Source organism: Nothobranchius furzeri, chromosome 10, assembly GCF_043380555.1.
Source record: "Nothobranchius furzeri strain GRZ-AD chromosome 10, NfurGRZ-RIMD1, whole genome shotgun sequence".
Taxonomy (NCBI): Eukaryota; Metazoa; Chordata; class Actinopteri; order Cyprinodontiformes; family Nothobranchiidae; genus Nothobranchius; species Nothobranchius furzeri.
In genome coordinates, this window is record NC_091750.1 from 5,470,581 (window position 1) to 5,486,273 (window position 15,693).

At 40.8% G+C, this 15,693-nt stretch overlaps 1 long non-coding RNA gene across 1 annotated transcript; it reads right to left on the reverse strand.

Annotated features, from left to right (window-relative positions):
- Positions 1-10,483: 10,483 nt before the first annotated feature.
- On the reverse strand, positions 10,484-15,461 carry LOC129162446 (uncharacterized). Its single transcript, XR_008562458.2, has 3 exons — positions 15,184-15,461; positions 14,824-14,855; positions 10,484-14,645 (listed from the first exon to the last, which is right to left on the reverse strand). It is a non-coding gene; the product is annotated as an uncharacterized lncRNA (long non-coding RNA).
- Positions 15,462-15,693: the final 232 nt, after the last annotated feature.

Consider the following 15,693-nt stretch of genomic DNA (forward strand, 5'->3'; position numbering starts at 1 on the left):
TTTTATGCAGTCAATGGTCGGACCTGTGCATTTACCCTCCCTTAACCCACCCACCCAGGTAAATGCACAGACCGCCATTGTCTAAATCAGTTTTCATATAGATTTTATCTGTAAAAATGTTCTGAATAAAATTGTTTGTAGTAGAAAACATGAATCCATAGTAATAAAAAGGTAGAAAATGTAATTACATGAACAACGTAGTGATTTACAATATTTAGAACAATCAGAAAAATGCATTGTCATGTTCCATAATTATGACCTGTCATCCAATAACTTATGCTTTAAACTGTGATTATAAATATAGGCTAAAAGCAAAGTGAAACTTCATGATTCTCATTTCAGACAGACTTTATACTAGAAAAAATTTGATTCAATCCTGTTAAATCATCAAACTTTCAAAATAAAACATTATTCTGCATTAACACGTCACTCCACTTGTCCATGATTAAAACTCACCTCACTTCATGGTTGGCTAGAGGACAACACACAGAAAACCGGGTCATGGTAACTATAATAGGTTCTCAGGACACCACAATGTAAGCTCTGCTGGGGCTGAGAGATAAAAACAAGGTCAAGCAGTGTGTTCTTGTCTGTGGTGGCTGAAGTGATCAGCTGTGCATACCCCCTGGACTGAAAGTGCTCTACAATCTGCTTCCTTCCACCTGAAAACTGATTCTCATTAAAGTCGCCACATACAATGACTGGATGACAGTCCATGACCTCTAGAGAGTCTAAAAGGCTTACCAGGTTCTCCATGAATGGTCTCATGATGTAGTCTGGAGGTCGGTAAATGACTGCAATCAGAGCTGGAAACGGTGTCTCAACCTTCAAAACCAAAAACTCCAGATCAGTCACATTGTGCACATAGCGTTTCTCACGGACCTGAATGTGCTTTTTCACATAAACAGCAACTCCACCACCACTCTTGCAGGCCATCTGAGGAAACTTGGTGTAGGACTGGTGTCTGCTGCGTTTGAACATGGTGTAGCCATCCAGAACAAGACTTTCTGCAACAAAAGAACCTTGCAGGTGTGTTTCGGTCAGACACAACACATCTGCTAAAGACAGTTCGTGGTGACTCTTTATGTCATTGATGTGAGCCGGTAAACCCTCGGTGTTGTGGTGAATTAGGGTCAAAGTGTCAGGTCTGCTTGCTGCTTCTCTCACCAGAAGAAGAGGCATCATTTGATCCACACTGGCCTGTCTCATGCTCTGGAGTGCTGCAGTCACATCAGGATTGGCGTAGATCTTTCTCTCATCCAAACCCAGGAGATACAGTCCACCGAGGCTAGTCACCCTACTCAGAGCCACGTATGCCATTCCAGGTTCAAAGATGTTCTTCAGTGAGACCACAGCTGCATGTGTCGTGAGACCCTGAGTTTTGTGAGTGGTGCAGGAAAAAGCCAGTCTTACAGGAAACTGTCTGCGTACACCTCCTCTCTGCTTCAGGCTGTCCTCTGCTCTCTCGATGTAAACCAGATCATCAGACCCAGAAGCTCCATGGCGGTTGTTCCTGACAGATGACTGGTTATCCATTCTCAGAGCAAGTTTAAAAATGTGCTGGGGGTCTATTTCAGAAGCTATCACTCTAACCAGTTTACCAAAAGCACCGTTAACCAGGCCATCCTGGACATTGATGTTTCTCGTCAGCATGACTCGAGCTCCTTCAGCCACTTTCAGACAGTCAGGTAATTCACCTCTTCCTCCTTTCAAAGGTGTGTCTTTCCTCTCCATTCTGCCAGTTCGTGGGTCTTTCTGGAAGTCATCTGCATCTATTGTGATGATGTTATCGTGCAGCCGTTCCAGTGTTGCTGAGTTATGAGCTTCCACATCCTTGTTGGTGGCAAAAATGTGCAGCACATCAGAGGGACAGAGTTCTGGTTCAGTGATGGTGCGTGATAGCATATCTCTGTCTGCTGGAGAGAGCTCATCTGTCTTTTCCTTCACTCTGATCCTGTTCAGCATCTCTGCAAAGGCAACATCATCTTTCTGCCGCATGATTTCAGTCAGACTTATCATCTGAAAATATGGCTGCCAAAGGTCAATGTCTGATGGGTCGTAGACACAGAGGGGCTTAGACTGTCGAACTGGTGGTAGCTGATAAAAATCTCCAACAGCTAAAACTGACATTCCACCAAATGGTCTCTGGTTTCCTTTAATCTGTTTCAGTCTAGCGTCCACGTAGGCAAACAGAGGCTTTGAAACCATGGAAATCTCATCGATAACAAGGATTTCTGCATTCAGAAGTTCACACCTGACTTCATCTAGCTGGTTACCAAGTCCTTGAATGGGAGGTTTCAGGCTTCTGGGTAGTTTGAGGAGCGAGTGCAGTGTGGTGCCACCGATGTTAAACGCAGCAGTTCCCGTGAATGACGTCAGCAGAACAGTTGGGTTTGAAAGGTCAACATCCTCTGCAGGCAGTCTGCTCAGAATCTTGGATGCTTCAGAGTGAATGCATCTGACAACCATGGATTTGCCAGTACCAGCACCTCCCTCCAAAAAGAAAAAGAATGGATCTGGATTGAGGCCACACACACGTTTAATACACCAGTCTCTGACTGCATAGAACACACAGGCCTGCTTCTGGTTTAGATTCTGGTACATCTGACGCAACACAGTGGGATCGATGGCAGGTGTTTCTCTGACAGCTCTGACTTCTGCTGCAGGTGGAGCACAGTAGTCTGGAACATCCTCCTGTTGGTCCTCTGGCTGGTCATCGCACTGCAGTCTCACAACTTCAGATTCTGGAGCAAGATTAGACCACTCATCACAACCTTCACCTCTGTCCTGTTCAAATTCCTCAAGAGCAGACTCGATCTCTTTACTGTTGCGTTCATATTTGTCCTGGTTTCTGGTGACAATGTCCTTGACAAACTCAGAATGTTCTGAACCTGGTAGTCGGACCCAGCCGGACTTGTAATAGGACTGATGAGTTTGTAATCGGCGTGATTTCAGTTCTTGCTCTGATCTGTGTGGAAGGTAAAGTCTCAGCAGTCTTCCGTAAAACTCCTCTGGGTGTTTCTCTTTAGAGCAGTGATAAAACCTGATGACACAAGGCTTATTATTCTGACGCCTTTGCACAAATCCCAGCTGGTTGAGGAGAGGGAGGACTTCTTTGCGCACACTTTCTTTTTCACTTACAAACCTGCATGTTGCTGCAAAATCAGCTAAACACATTTCCTCGTACTCTGGAGTCTCAGGTCTGGATTTGTACTTGTCATTCAGACTTGTCATCCAGATGTTGCAGCTGTCTGGTGTCGTGTTCTCCAGGAAAGACATGGGACGGCTCATTTTCACCGGGTTGTCATCAGTGGGGACAAAAATAATGCTGCGTGAACATTTTTTCATCTTAAGACCACAAGCACGAGTCACACACTCCTGAGCGCTGATCTCTCTTTTCTTAGAATAAGCCTGCATGACTGCTTTCATCTCCTCACACTCATTGACTCCATCCATGTTAGAGCTACTGATCACTGTAGACAGATAGTCAGAAAGCCCACTTTCCTTCTTTGTGATGTATTTGGTCAGATACTCCACACATGAATATGCATTCAGGATAAAAGACACGTCGATGTTACTGTCCCAGGCCTCTAGCAGATGTGGATTGTAGTTGTTAATCCAGCTGTCTTTTGCATCTTGCTTCAGGATCAGGGCCGTCTTTCTGTTCATGGACTGGATGCATTCTTCATACTCACTCATGGTTAAAGTGCATCGAGACAGAATCTGGTCTAAAGTCAGTGATGCAGCTTCTGGTTCATTGAGCAGACTCACCAAAGTTCTGAGTTTCTGTTTAGCAGTAGCTTGGTCATGCTCCTCATCGGTTCTGCTAATCATTGTTCTCCTGCAGGGTGGTTTAGGGAACCCAAATCTACAGCCAGAGTTCACGGTCTTAAAACAGGTCCTGGTGTGGTTCCTGCTGTGTTTCTGAACTTCTGTGACTTTCTTGTGGAGTTCTGGTTGTGTTTCTGGGTCAGGCAGCTGTGCTGAGATGTATCTGTCTACAAAATCACAGACGGCTTGATCAGAATCTTTGTCACATTCAGGAGCATCACGAACCCAGAGCATCATGTGTATATGAGGACTTCCTCTGTGCTGGAACTCAACTCTGTAGAAGAAGTCGACAATCTCACCAAGCGGCTGAGCAGGGGACATGAGCAGGTCTCTGAACAGAGCTTCCACACGTTTGTCAAACATCCTCATGGTTGTAACTGGATTAGATCTCAAAATTTCACATTTTGAGGACCAGTCAAGATTTTCAAAATCAACCTGTTCACCTTGCTGCTTCTTTATAGCTGTGATGATTTCCCTCCACCTCATCTCAGCAGCACTGAAGGTGCAAAAGAACGTTGGAGTTCCCAGCTGTCTGATCATGGCAAACAGATCTTTAGTGGTTTTCTGCCAGTATGCTGGTGTTCCTCTCAGAGTTTGCATAAATCTGACTGCATCTTTATTTCTCACCAGTCTCTGAACCTCATGTTTATTCTGTAACATAGAAGAAGTTATTCTCCGCCCATCTCTGCTCATAGTTTTACCTTTCCTCAGCTGTATGATCATGTTGGAGTTAGCCAAGTGGATCTCAGTCACAAACTGTGCAAAAAACAAGTAGTTGGGGTCTCTCGCAAATCTGTCATCAATGTGAAACAATCTGGACTTGAAATAAGAGCTGGGTGTGACTTTAATACGCCTCGGTTCATCCAGAGTGTTCTGACCAGTAGGGAACTGAACAGGAAAAGCCATGGCCTCCAGTTTGGGTGTCCTGAAGAAGCTGACTGGACTGTTTCTTTCTGCGGGTGCAACACAATACGTGCTGTCACTGTAACACAGGATCTCCTCTGCAATGTCTAGAGGCTGAAGGCACGATTCTAGAGCAAAACCTCCATTAGGTAGATCTGAGTCTTGTCCTTCATCATTCTGTTGGGATTCTGCTTCATTCTGTACGTTCTGCTCATCGTCATCAGAAGTCATGACCTGTTCAGATTCCTCATCACCTGCTGCTTCAGTCACTGCATTTTGCTCAAAGTTATCAATCTGCATTAGGTCATCTTCATCATAATCACCACAGTCCATGCTGCTATCATCATCATCATCATCATTGCTGTCACCTGTTGGATCACATAGCAGAGGATCGTCTCTGATGGTTATGTCTGCATACTGTTGGTGAATCTTTTTTAAAGTGCGCAAAGCGTGCATGAGTTTAGACCAGGTTACAGTCTGGAATAGCTGATGGCCTTTATAACACAGCTTCCTCTTTAATTTGACCCTCATCACTTGAGATTCACTTCTCAGTCGGGGTAAAGCATCCACTGTTTCTTGGACTTCTGATGGAACACACACCAAATTACCTCTTATCTGTCTCTGACGGCCTTTTGGGAGTGGAACAATTTTAGCAAAAGGAATAGATTTAGAAATCAGATGTCGTTCCAAGATGTTCAAGTCTTTTAACTCCTGTGGAATCTCTGACAGACCCATTTGGTTTGCAACAGACAGGCGTGGGATGGAGCCCTTTCTAATGTAGTCATGACACGTGTGGCAGATCCATTCATGCTTCCTCTCCAAAGGAACAGAACATGGTTCATTACAACTTTCACCACAGATGTGTAGAAACTTTCCAGTCAGACATTGTGCAACTACAGATGGATACTTTGCATAATTTGACCTGTTGCAGACTTTCACCTGGTTATGGAACGAGGCTTTCTCACACGACGTGCACACATAAGTAGGTCCAGATTTAATATTTGATCTGAAAACAGCTATAGCTTCATTCATCTGTGGGTTCTCTGGCTCACAAACAGATAATGGTTGGTTGGTCACTCTATGTTGTGTTTCACCTCCTGACCTCTGCAAATGTAAATTTATCCGTCTGTATTTTCTTTTTATGTTGGAAGAACATCTAGATTTATGACTTGTTCTAAAGAGATCATTGTTAATGTAATAGTCTCTCATCAGCTGTTTCATCAGTTCTCTGTGTCTGAGCCGGAATGATAGATCAGATGCATAACGCTCTTTAATGAATGATTTCTTTTTCTGTCGAACTTGTTCACTTTCTCTGTAAAGACTTTGCATGTAAGATTTCTTGTTCTGTCTAACCTGTTCACATCGTCTGTAAAGGCTCCTCATGTATGATTTTTGCTTTTCTCTGTAGTCAGCCATTTCTCTGTAAAGCTTCCTGATATTGTGTTGTTGTTTCTCTCGATAACTGGTGTTTTTCTTATACAGATTCTTATTGTAGAGACTTTTTTCATGTCTGACATCTGAACTGTTAGCATATGTCCTGGAATACATTTTCTTTTTAGAATAAAACCTTTCGTCAGTAGCATACAACTGTCTTTCTCTCTTTTTCTGATTTTCCTTTCTCTGTGATGGCTTCTTTGACACAGATAATCGCCGCAAGATTTTTAGTTGTTCTTGTTTATTACGTTTTGATAACATTCTCTGAGTTACTGAATAAGTAGTTTGATCTACAGTAGCACTTGCTTCACAAGCAGCTTCTGGCTCAGATGATGTCATCAGGGTGTCAGAGCAAACAGAGGGACCAGCGTGGTTCATCACTTCACCTGCCAGGTCTGACTGATCTGGAGTAGACTCTTGGGTGTTTGATGTAACTTGTTGATTACCAGTTTGCTTAGTTGTTGTCACTAGTTCGATCTCTGTCAGCGAGTTGGCCTCAGCAGCAGTTGAGTCTCTGTCTGGAGCAGCATTCTCACTCTTAAACTCCACTGACTGGATTTCATAATAGCAAGACCCAGATACACCAATAGATGTGTATAAATGAGTGATTCTGTTAATCATGTCTGTTAAACGTGTGAACTTTAACATGACAGCTGTACCAGGTTTATGTTTGGGAAGAAGACCACGAGCAGAACGGGGGTGAGGATCAAAGTACCCATATTCTCCTGATCTGGTTCTGAATACAGCTATGCAGTTTCCTCCCATGAACATTAATGCATACTGAACTTCTGCAGTCAAACAGCTTAGTCCTTGAACAAGACTAGGAAGATTACCTCCTTCTAAAAAATTCCCATATCTGGTACCAGTTAACCTCATGGTGATGTGATAATGAGTCATACGAGCTGTAACCTCAGCAGGTAACTCGTCTGTAGCCAGGTGTACACTAGTTGGATGAAGTAGCCTAGCTTGTGCGTACATCACATTACCTTTATCCAACACCAGGTTCAGATCTGAGCTGGTAATTGTCTCACTCTCATGTAGGAAGGATAAAAACACCAAAGAGTTTGGGGCACACTGCTTGTTTCTGTACTCACCATAAACAGCTGAAGCCTGACTCCTGGTCGCACACACACTTGTCCCTGAAGGTGGATGGACATGGGCAGGTATCTGAGATGGTCCAGCAGCATCACTCTGATTTACCTGACACGTAGCAGCCTCTGAGTTCATGACATGACTCTTGTGTCCTCTCAAAGCATCAGCATAGGAGGGTCTAGTTCCAGGAGTTTGTCGGACATCAGGACTGTGAACATTAGCCTGCTCACTAGGTTGACATGGTCCAGCTGCAGCACTGTGATGTACTTGATGTGGATCAGGTACGATGTGACTCTGAAGTCCTCTCAAAACATCAGCATATGCGTCTCCAGTTGTCTGAGGAACATCAACCTGTTCACCTGAGCCAGACTCCGTGAGCTTATGCCATCTGGTCTTTGCAGACTGAGACCTCTTGTTCTTTCTGGGCATTTTTATAATCCTGAAAAACCACAAAGACTTTAATGTGAAACTTATTGTAATAACCACCTCACAACTCAAACCAGTGGTTTCTGATACCCACTATAATTACAGCCAATAAAAATGTGCTTACTTAAATAAAACAAGTTATAGTTTCCTTGTAAAGGAATAAACTTACAACTACAAACCTAAACCAATGTTAAGCCAAGACAGACTAATTATTTACCAATAAACTCTGCTTCTGTGAACTGTAATTATATTAAGATGTCCAACTAATAATTTCCCTCTGGGATTAATAAAGTATTTTTGAATTTGAATACTTGTATTAAACACAGAAATAGATTCAAATGAAATACTTTGTCAAATAAAAAAATTAGATTACTGTGTAACTCGGGCACATCACAGGAAGTTTAATTAGTCAAATAACAAATGGTATATGGGATTTACCTTTGAAAATGTGTATTTAAGAAAGATAAACGTATATAATACAAAAAAGTAAACCTTAAAAGTACTATTTCAAATATGAAGGATGATCTTTTAAACTATTAAATGTGTCTGAATGAGCGCACACAAATCACCCAGTTTAGATCTAATGGTTGTCAGTTTCCACAACTCTTATCCTTACCAGGTCTATATATCAACACCTATCTATACACTTATGTCTATATGCTTAAATGTAACTGAACTCTGTAACAACTGTTAAACGTTGACTTTAAACTGTAACTACACACCAACCTCAGCTTTTATCAGCAGTAGCTTTTGATTTCTAACACAGTTAAATAAAGTTTCAACAACGTCTATTTTGAAACACAAGAACCACTTAAACAGCGACTATAACCAACGCAGCTGGACAGCAGGTGACAAGTTTCTGGATTCAACTGCTTGTAGATTCACTTCAGACAGGAAACGGCCACTCCAGGTCTTCAGTCCAGATGTTTTTATTTTATTATCAAGTTGTTCACTCTTCACAAATCACCAGTGAAACTAATCCTGTAGTCAGTAAAAGTTAAATAATGGATTCAGGATCAGGGAATACTTTTCTAATGTAATAAAATTTGTATATTTGAGTTAACAATGGTCAAATTGTGAAGCACAATCACAAACTTTAGTATTTGTATATTTCTAAGTCAAATAAATGTTAGCAAAGGAAGCAAAAAAAAACTTTGCAAATAGTTTTCTTTGTAAAATACTTTAGCACCAGTAGAATTAAAAAATAATTCCTAATAACTAACAAATACAACTGATATCTCTATAAACAAATATATATGAAACGTATGTAGAAACTGGAACAGATAACTTTGAACTGTATATAAATGTAAAAACTGTTTATGAATATTAAAGAAACAGCTAGCACTATGTAATAGATGTTTATATATATGTAAGCAATGCTATTAGGCCTTTTTTCCCCAAAAAGCCAAATATTAAACAAAGAGAAGAAATACTTTATTTATATGTACTTATTTTCTAATTTTTCAGTTACAAATATCTACTTAACACAAACCTGAGTACAAACCTGCAGTCAGTCCAGAGTCAGCACCAACGGGTCACTATCTAGTAACAGTGCTTTTACAGTAAATGTGTGTTTTTAGATGGATGTTTATAAATTTATCAATTATAAAACTTTAATTTCAAGCACTGTTTTCAAACAATTTTGTGTTTTTGGAGATCAATAAATTTGAGCTGATCTCAAGCAAGACAAATCTCAACAAACCAATTATATTCAGTCTATGAAAAGTTTATCTTTATGTGTAAGAGTAGTTTAAATATTATATCTTAAAGTTTACTCAAATTAGATGTTTCCAGTGTGTTGGTTGTTTTTATTCATTCAAAGCCAAATTTCCAAAGTGAATGCCAAAGCGTATTGCTTTAGATGTAGTTCTTATCAATGTCAAATCTCACAGCAGGGCTGGTTTCGCAGAACCACAAGACCAAAAATATTTTGTAGCCATAAAAGTTTGTATCCATAAAACTTTGTCACCACAAAATCATAAAACTTTGCCACCATAAAACTTTGTATCCATAAAACTTTGTATCCATAAAAGTTTGTCACCATAAAAGTTTGTCACCATAAAAGTTTGTATCCATAAAACATTGTATCCATAAAAGTTTGGTTCAAAACCCCACCAGCAGCTATAGCGAATCTGATGGGGCAAAGCAGAGCAGGATAGAAGCACAAAAGATAGAGGAGTCCAAAATGATAGTTCAGTAGAGGTCGACAAACAACATAAAACCTGAAAGACACAAAAGAACACATGTTAGACACTCGAGTCAACATCTGTTAATGCATTCTGGAAGTATTACAAGTCTGTTGCTCGCTCACTATTAACTGTTTAAAAACTCAAACGTGTTTTCTGCAGTCACTCTTAACGCAAGAAGGCACATAGCCTCTGTTAGCGAGTCAAATGTGTTTGAGTGAGTGACTGCCAACCAAACAGTGCACGCAGCTTCAGGCACCATGAGAAGCACACAACTCTTCTCCTGTACATTCTCTCCCACCTTCTTAAGTTCCCTGCTTTGGTGATCAAAGATGTCAGAGAAGACCAAGCACAACCAAACCTGACACCATCAGAATAAAACAAACATGGATTGATACAGTAATCTGTTATCATGAATTTTTCACCTTATTCACCAGACTCATGTAGAAACTGTGCTTCATTTGTAAATAAACATTGCTGCAAGGCAAACAGCGATGTGAGACCAAAGTTCACTCAGGACAAAACTGATGCCAAATCACACGCGGTGGGGTGGGGTGGGTGGGGGGGTTCAAGACGACAACTTTTGTCTTAATACCGGTGTGGACGATGGTTAGCTTTATGTATGAGCAAATGTTTGATGTTTATTTACAATACTGTATTGAGGTGTTTAAAGTCAGGGCTTTATTTATTTAAACCCCAAAATAGGGTCATCTCTAAAAGCCAATAAAAAGAGGATTAGTGCCAACAGATTGCACGATACATCTGTGGTCTCAGTGTTAAACAATGGACCTGAAGTCGGTCGCAAATTTAACACAATGGATCAAGGAGGCTAGGAATAAGGTGAATAGGGTCCACTTGCTGTAGCTACTTACCTTTAGTCACTGAAAAAGAACAATAATGTTACACAAATAGCTTTTCAGTTTGTGCCTGATTGATGGTTTAGTTTTCTCTCACACATTTGATCCAAATCACCAAAGCAAGGCTCTTCGTGAAGGGGCAGACAGAAGATGGAAACTAGGGCTGCAGCTGTCCAATATTCTATCGATACCTCCATTGATTAATCAAATATTCTATTTGACGACATTTCAAATGAAACTGAAAATGAAATTTTACACACACACACACACACACACACACACACACACACACACACACACACACACACACACCTATGTCACATAATCATGTGAATCCACCATATTGATTGACAAAAGCATGTAAACTGTGAAAGACACGAATACTAAACAAAGTGAAAAGTAGCGTCTGAAATGGTTTTTGTTGTTGCCGTTGTTTATTGTGATCTTTAGCTTTGCTTCAGCTAGTTAAACCTAAGTTTGGTTATCAGAAGAAGTAGCACACTTAGGTGGGGCAACAGTGAACTATGGAGTGAATTGAGAGGAAATGTAGCGACTGAGTTTGTTTTGTTGTTGTTTTTTTACCAGTGTTGCCTGGTTTCTACTAGATCATGCCCAATTCATTTGTGTGAAGGTTTAGCACACTGTGGGGCTCAGAGAGAGCAGTGTTTGCAAAGTTAAGTGGTAACTAGCTGATGAACGTTAGTTTACATTCTCCCTGCTGCTGTTCACAGACGTAAACAAGTTGCTGACTTTGCCAGAATTCAGCCTGCTGGATTTATGACATCATGTGATAAACAGAGTTTCACGTTACATTACACTTTTACATCCCTACCAGCTTTTATTGCTGGCAGGGTCACTTGGTTCAGCTGCTGCTCTCACACCGGGAGGAGACAAGATACCACTTAAAGACAACGCTCATCATACTAAATAAATAACACTAGTCTAACACACATAGTACTGCATTGGAACAATGTTATTATAAATAATTATCTCACATTACACTACAGTGGACGATAATGCATGTCCTCCATGATGAAATATCCATCCATACACGACATTTGGCCCTGTCCCGGTCTTCCACATGAAATATATGAATGTTCATCTTACCCAGTAAAACCTGTTTGCTGCTAGTCCATTTTATTAATCGCTGCAGTTCATCTCAGTCCTCAGTCTCCATTGAAGTAACTTAAAGAAATACGACTTGAATTTACAACCTTGTCTATTAGTGAAGCTAGCCTCGCTGCAAATGATCACCTTTTTACTGTGAAATCAACTAAATAAAAGCGATAAAAGGCTACAAACTGTCTTATTTTCACTAACTTCACAGGAGTTCCAACATGTCTACACGTCTGCCAACCATCATGGCAAAAGGGGCGGTACCATGAGCGGCATGATGTCACATGAAATAGGTCAATACACACACCCACATTTTTGACCTTTTGCATGTGATGTCACGCCGCTCATGGGACCGCCCTCTTAGGCACGACAGACAGCAGGAAGACTGTTCACACAAATGTAATCACCTGCAAAGCGTCATAACAAGCAACTTTGTAGTCTTTCTAGCTTTTATTCTGCTGAAGTGACAGTAACCTGGTAATAGTGTGCTGCGTGGTTGGCTGCACTAACAGACACAGGTCTAGATTCAACTATTCTGGTTTTGATGCCTTTGATAGAGACCGAGGACACGAATAAATCACAGGAGCCAATCAGACTAGCAGTCGTCAAAGTATTATTGGATTTACAGAGAGCACCTTTGGCTAACATTCAAATATGTAATGAGAAAGACAGTGACTGGCTAAGATGGACCTGAAATGATAAATGCCATGTTTACATATCTTTTTAGTATTGATACTCCGGTATTTCACTTTGAAGGATATACATTACCATTCACTATAGTGAATTACTATATGCCAATAATATAGTTCCAATAAATGATTACGTGTGAAAATGACATCATTTATTTTGCATGATGAGCTTCAGCGTCTTGCCCCAGTGTGAAAGTAGCATCTAAACCCGATGACCCAGCCAGTGAAAACAAAAACAAATGGTAGGGATCCAGACTTTTAAAGTTGTTTTTAATCATCTCCGGTGTAAGGTGAACCCTGGTTGTCCCCTAATGTTAGAAATCCAGCAGGGTGCATTCTGGCAAACTGGGCAATTTGTTTACATTGGTGTCCAACAGCAGGGAGAACGTGAGCTAATGTTCTTAAGCTAGTTAACACTTAACTATTGTGAACACTAGTACTAAACCTTCCCACAAGTGAACTGGGCTAGAACAAGTAGAAGCCAGACTAAACTGGTAAAGAAAACAACTTCAGTCGTCACTTTGCCCATCGTTCAATACTTTCATAATTCACCGTTACCCTCTGCTATGATGGACCTATGAGATCAGGTGACATAAATTTAAAGGGTCAATGTGTGTGTGTGTGTGTGTGTGTGTGTGTGTGTGTGTGTGTGTGTGTGTGTGTGTGTGTGTGTGTGTGTGTGTGTGTGTACATATTCAAAATCTAGAGCTGCTGCTACTCTGAAGCTATGGAAGCTGATGAAATATGGTTAATAATAACAACAGCTAAGAAATCATTTGGTTAAACACAAACATCAATCTGGTCGGCCCGCCCACATGCAGCCAGGTTTTCTTCACACAGCCTTCTCAGGAACATGGGATCCTTCAAGCATGTAGCATAGTGTCCTCCTTAAAGGGATATTCCACCCAAAATTTTAATTTGTCTATTGACATATTTCTCAGATTTTTTTGTTTAATATTTCAATAAGTAGGAAAAAATCAATTTGTAACCAGCCCAGTCATGCTCCCAACCCGGCTGTACTCCTTTAGCTTAGCATAAAACACAGTAAGTGAATGGATCCAACTAGCATTGTGAGTAAAACATCCTTAAAATTACTATTTAGCTATCCAAATTCTGCTTGGTGACCTAAACAATCAGACTGACTGCAAGTAATTAGTAACATAAATGAATAACTGGCGTCATTTTAGACTTGGGCCTACTTTATCACAAAGCACAGCTGTAAGCCTCCGCTTACTTAAAATTTCATAATTCATCTTCAAACCATAGCCATTTGTCCATCTCCAGGTTAAAACTCTGCTCTAAATTGATTCTGAATCTGCCACAGCTGATGGCTAAAAGGTACAAGGTGACGTTAAATGACAGAACTGCACTGGACTCCAGCTGAGTCATGACCACACCTCCACTCAGAATTCATTCAATTAAGTTTATTTACATAGAGGCAACTCACGACAAGAGTCATCTCACAGGTCGATATGAAAACGTTACAGCTCAGAGCCGCTTGCCTCCATAAAGGAAACATTCTCCTCCCTTTCTTCTAGTGATCTAGGTGGAGTGGAAACCCTCCAGCCTGCTGCAGTTTCTATGTTTGCTCATTCTACTGAGCAGTGAGTCTGTTATGTATGTGGGTGCATGTGCAAGTCTGCACAACTAATTTTTCTGAGAGACTCTGATAGAGTTCATTCAGGCCCATTGAAAAATCACGATATCAGACTCGATTTCCAATCACATGATCAGATCGGAGCATCTCTAGATACACTTAAGCACCTCTACCTGCTCTTGACTGAAAGAAAAGCCCAAGTCAAAGACGTTTGGTCCTAGAAAATGGCGACCAATGTTTAGCGCTTTCTTGTTTTCTCTGGCAATGCAGGTTCCACATCTGCCAGACTTGGCCTGGGAATGATGGCCAATGGGAGGGGCAAGAGTGACCGTGTTTGTGTTACCTTGTTTTGCACATCTGCTATCGGTGTCTCCCTGATTACCTGTTGCCACATCAGCAGACACTCTTCAGACAACAGCTGTGCTTTTAACCTCTGTAGAAAACCTGGAAAAACCTCCATCATACATTTAACATGTTTTACTCACCAGTCACCACAGGATACACAGGAAATGTTCTGAGAACAGAAACCCAACAATTAGTAGTCTGGAAAGTTCTGGTTTCTACATATAAACACCAACCAGTCCATCACTGAGACAGAGACAGACAGATGTGTGAGTCTGCATTTATTTTCTATGCAATAAAATTAAATGAAGACAGCTCCAAGTTTCACACAGGTGACATGTTTTACTCACCTGTAAGCACAGAAGAAGGAATCACGTTCTTTCTGAGGAACAGAGAAAATAATGAGTCTCCAGTATAATTCTGTCTTCAACATATAAAATGTGCTTTACTTCCAAATGTAAATTATCACCTAGAGATCAAACAGACATTAAACGTTTCTTAAACAGTAAACATTTCATTTGAACAATGAATTAAACTCAGTGCACTGATGAGTAGATTCAATTTAATCACATCTGATCAACATGGCTGGAGTTATTGAATCTGCAACCACCCAATTACTGATGAGACAATAAACTCAAGGCTACATTAAGGCCACAAAGAATAAACATGATGGATTTTCCCCCTTCAGCCTCCAGGTGTGCTTAACTTACCTGCTGATGCACCAAACCACGCTCAAAGCTGTCAGTCTAAAAAAGAAAACAAAAACATATCATGTTACATAAGATTTTATATTGTTGGATTTTACCAAAAGATATTCTGTTATCTGCTCAGCGCTGTTTGACCTGTACATTATCTGTTAATCTATAAAAGCCAGACAAAGAAAAAACTGTTTTAATTATAACATTTTAACAATAAAACATTTGTGCTCCAACTGGGAGGAGACCAAAGGGAAGACCCAGGATACGCTGGAAGGACTCGTTTGGCCAGGGGACACCTTGGGATTCTCCTGGAGGAGCTGGCCCAAGTAGCGAGAAGGCCCTGGCTGCAGCACGAAGAAAGAGGCGCTGTAGGGCTACCAGTCAGACTCATTCCATATTTGGAAAATGCAACACTTACGTTCTGGAACTGAAGGGGGAGCTATAACTAATATCACATAAAACGCAAGACTGTGGACAGAGGTTCATTGATTGAACAGTTTTTGTAAATGTTCAGATCATTAA